This window comes from Lactuca sativa, chromosome 3 (genome assembly GCF_002870075.4).
Source record: "Lactuca sativa cultivar Salinas chromosome 3, Lsat_Salinas_v11, whole genome shotgun sequence".
Classification (NCBI taxonomy): Eukaryota; Viridiplantae; Streptophyta; class Magnoliopsida; order Asterales; family Asteraceae; genus Lactuca; species Lactuca sativa.
Window position 1 is genome coordinate 110,276,794 of NC_056625.2, and position 4,882 is coordinate 110,281,675.

Here is a 4,882-nt window from a genome sequence, read left to right on the forward strand (position 1 = left end):
ACTGCCTTGAAATTTGTCTTTGAGATTGTTCCAGATTTCTTTAGCTGTTGTACATGTCTTGACATAATTGTACACAACAGGAGGCCAAGCACCTCTTAATTCCCTCATGCATTTCTTATCCAGTTGTTTTAAACGATTAGATTGATTTTCAACCTCTGAACTGCTTGAAGATGCACCGATTGACTGAACTGTTGCAGGTGGATTTATTTCACCTGAAATGCAATTCCATAAATCCTCATCCAGTCCGTTCAAGTAGTCTTGCATACGATCTGCCCACTGATCGTAATATTCTGGAATTAGCATCGGAATCTTTGTGGATGATCCAAGTAAATGAGAAAATGATGTCATTGAGTTAAGATTGAATGACGCCATTGTTGTACGGAATAAAACTTCAACAATAATATGAAAACTTTGAGAATTTGAAATCAAATTGTATATTTCAGATTAGAATCACACTACTAACAACTGATTCACAAAAATATTCGCAGAATCAGATCCTAGACCTAGATCAAGAAGAATTTTCACATATAAAAAGAACGGAAACTTTTTGAATCAAACAATAGATTCAAAAATCTTTTTGAACGTATGAAAATCAGATCACAGAAAGGATTCCTGCTCTGATATCAATTAATGAGTTTTGGAATCGAGTTTGAATGTAATTCGAGTATGAATTGAGTAAATGATTTCAAAAGAAGAACAGAGAAGTAAATAGAATATTTGATCAGCTCGTATTATGCTTTTCAGTTTACAGAATACAATGACTAAACTGTAAATCTCCGTTCTAGACTCTGTTGAATACTATTACAGACCCCTATTTATAGGAGAACAAAAGCATAACAATACTAAGGACTAAGAGTTAAGACTTGACTTTATAATGCCTTAGTAAAATAACAATACATCCGAAGACCTATATATACGCAGACAACAGATACTTCGTAACAATCAAACTGACCCTTCGACTATTACAACATTCTAGCCCTTACAATAACGTAAGTATACATATATATATATATATATATATATATATATATATATATATATATATATATACACACACACACTAGTGGTGTACCCGCGCAAAGCGACGGAGGTGAATAGTCTTTTTCAGTGATATTGTTTTTTACAAAAACGTTATGTTCCAAAAAAAAAAAATACATGTCTATGACAAAAGAATCCAACTTTGACGTTATTTGTAACATGATACATCAAATAAACGGTTCAAGACGGCACAAAATATAAAATGTGTAAGTCGTTCAAACAAAAATAATAGAATTATACAAGAATAGACGAAATATGAAAATATGTAATAACACATGACTGATTATACTTTATTAATCGTGCAATACTTTTTTATACACCACGTTGCAACTCTATCACCTTTTATAGAAAAAATTTATGACAATATGGTGTCTGATAAGTTAAGTTGGTATAATTTTAATGGCATGAGACAGTGGTTTGTCTTCTATAATTATTACAATCAGGAAATGCATATGATTATAGGTTAGCTTTTAGTAAATCTAAAAAGTATATATCGTTAATTGGTTATTTTTATTATATGAATTCATTTATAAGTAAAAAGTATAAATCATCATTTTTATTTTATATGGATTCATTTATAAGCAATCTTCTACATGACTTGTAGACAACATTCTCCATGATGTGTGACGAAGAACTTAACTTTGATAAAATTAGCTTTAAAACATTTTTAGTTTAGTATTTTTCACGTTAGGCGGATGATACGTCCAAGATATTAAAAATAAGGAGGCATGTAAAACTTCACCTTTTATGGTAAACTAAAGAATAAGGCATTCATGAAAATTGTTATTACGAAATGATTAGTACCAATAAAAAAAATGTTGGCCAAATTGGTTATTTGGATTTCTTCCATACAATTGATAGGTGCGTTGAAGATTGAACACCTAATAAATCACAATCTGGTCACTACTCACTAAATTAAGTTGTAGTTTTCCGTCGTTGATCCATAGGTGTTTTCTGGTCACTACTACCTCCCCATAAGCTCAGTTCTGTATAGCTAAAGAATAACTTTTTACAATTCACTTATTATTTTTACAACTTTTTTTATTTTGGCATTTTAAACTTTTTATTTTTAAAACAATTAAAAAAAACTACAGTATATTATAGTATATTATAGGTTGGTCCTTGTTTCTATTTTGCTTTTGTTTTTTTTTTCTTTACTCAGTCAGCGTCTCCTTGTGAATTTGAAAAACTTAACATCCAGCTTGTACTTTTTTGATAACTCTACAATATATGTTGTAAAAAAAACCATCGTAATGTAATTGAATAGATTTTTCAAATTACAATGCTACATACGAATAAAAGAAAATAAAATGTTATAATAAACGATAAAATGAAAGTGCAATCCTACCTTTTGTTGTAAACCCAAAACTTATATGAAAAGTGAATTGCTACTTCTTGCATTTAACCCTTCAAGAATATGTAGGTTGTGCAAAGAAATAAAAATAAAAAGTAGAAATCAGAACTGGATGTAAACAACCAAGTCATGCAAATTAAAGACTATAAAATAAATAATAATGCTATAAAAAAGTAAAGTGGTATGACCTTCAAAATGAGTTCTAACATAAGCAATTTTTGTTAAACATAACACAACATCTTCAAGTAAACTATAAATATCGTTCTTATTGAAATACATGTTTACTTTCACACAATCTTTTTACATTCCCTTATTTTCCGCAGATTAAATTGGTCTACCCGTAAACTCTGTATATTATCTCTTATCTCAGTCAATTAATTGGCATTTCTTGTGGAAGAACCTTTCTCCATGTCTTCTCTCCTTGAACTCTCTGATAAGAAACCTAATCCATATCCCTCCTTTTCCATTTATGCTTTTTGTATCCACATTTGCCTCCTCCACCGATATGTCTTACAATCCTTACCATGAACTGGTGTTCCCTTCTCCTCTCCACCCCACCACCACCAAACCATCGCCATTCTGAAAACCCTTGAGACCATCGTCTCCTCTAACATCTCCCACCGCCGTCTCCTCTAAACAGGCATGTTTGTGATTAAAGGTTCGATTTTCTGTTTTTTTTTTTTTTTCCTATTTTTACATCAAATTTGAAATGGGCATTCTATTTTTGTTTCTGTTATTCATTAGAATGTTGATGGTAGTGTAGCAATCGTATCAAACAATGGCAATTGAAGAGGCGTCAATGGACTAAAACATTGGATCTGTTAAAGCCCTACAGGTTCAGTCAATTTGATTTCTCTTCTTCCTTACCTCCTTACTGTTAGCCACCTCATCGCCGCCTACAAACCCACCACTCTTTGTAGCCAATGATCTGATTCAGGCCTTTAGTTCAGATCAAGTTTATAAATGTAAAAAATCATACAGATAAGTATGTTCCCGTTGTCTCTTTTTGAATCTGAGAAATATAAAAAGTTCCCATTATTGAATGTTGGATTTTTATCTTATTTAATTTACTAACCGATCTTGATGTTACACTTTGTTATTCTTTACAGATCTAAGACTCAAAATAAATTTTTTTTTTATCTTTTAACTGCTTTGGATTTTACACATCTAAACTTCAGTGAATAGGGGTTATCATACTCCTGAACTTTGTTCTTATATTGTAGGTTCAAATGATGATGTCTTTTGGAATAATTTCTATCAGGAGCTACTATTGTGTATTAAGTTCATGCAATTTCTTTTTTTTCTCTATGACCATGGCTAATTAGTACCAAATTCACTAATAATTGTTTATGAAATCATGATTGTCATTATTATTTATTAATTTGTTTAGGCTTCAAAGTTGATGAAGAGAAAGCTACTTGAATTGGCTATAAACTTTGTGGAGAGAATGAATCATGTAGATATATAGGTTTTAATGGAATTGAAGGAAAGTATATACCAAGTTTCTGTATATTATGGTCATTTTACTTTGTTGTTTTTAGTCTCTATTTATTTTTTTAATTCAATAATTCTTTGGGACAAGAAGATTGTCAACTGTACCATTTGATTTCATCCCAGAACAAGAAGGTTTCTTACTTTTTTATATTTATGACTTATGTTTCGTTCCATATTATTCTAATTCGATGATGGAATATTTGTCATCAAGGTACCATAATTCCTTTATTTAAATTATTACCATGTTTTGTTCCATATTCTACTTGTTTTTGGTTTGAGATTTTTTTCTTGGAATTCTTTGGGTATTAAGCTTCAAAACTTGCTGAATAGTAAAAATATCTAGAATGTAATAGAAAAAAATTACATTGTTGCGTTCAGGCTATTACATTTGGAGAGAAAGAAATAAAATATTTTTAAAGAAAGAGAATAATTATGTGGAAAAAGTGGTTGGATTCAACACTGATGAAATTAGATGTAAATTGTTGGGTTTTAAAAAAGATTATATGAGTGTTAATAAGAACGTATGTGCGAATTAGAGAATTTCTTACCATAATGATCATTTTTGTGAATTGAAAAAAGAAAAAAAAAATAGAAGCTCAATGGACGCACCTAATAGTTTTAGTTTCACTATCAAAAACAGTTAAAGAGGGAAGGGTATATTTGGTATTTTACAAATACAAGATTTGGAGGAAATGAATACTTCAACTTTTTTTTCAAAGAGTTGAACGCTTTGAGAGTCAATTTTTGATTTTTAATCTCAAAAATGGCAATATGATGTGTCTGGATTAGTTTACTAAGGAAGGGCTTTTTGGTCTTTTTTTGAAAGTGTTGAATTCACAGTCATAGTATTGATGGAATTGGTCTATTTTGCTGCCAATTTAATTCAAAGAATGAAGGGTATAATTGATATTTTATAAACATTAGAGTTGGTGCGACCTCTTTTATGATGTAGAAGTGAAGGATGTTGGGAGTAATTTTTTTTTATTCTCAACAATG

At 30.2% G+C, this 4,882-nt stretch overlaps 1 long non-coding RNA gene across 2 annotated transcripts; it reads left to right on the forward strand.

The window, feature by feature from the left end:
- Positions 1-2,597: 2,597 nt before the first annotated feature.
- Positions 2,598-3,435, forward strand: LOC111889184 (uncharacterized). 2 transcript variants are annotated; one of them, XR_008230917.1, is made up of 2 exons: positions 2,598-3,050; positions 3,137-3,435. It is a non-coding gene; the product is annotated as an uncharacterized LOC111889184 (long non-coding RNA). The 2 variants fall into 2 exon arrangements; XR_002849446.3 differs by having other exon boundaries at positions 3,156-3,435.
- Positions 3,436-4,882: the final 1,447 nt, after the last annotated feature.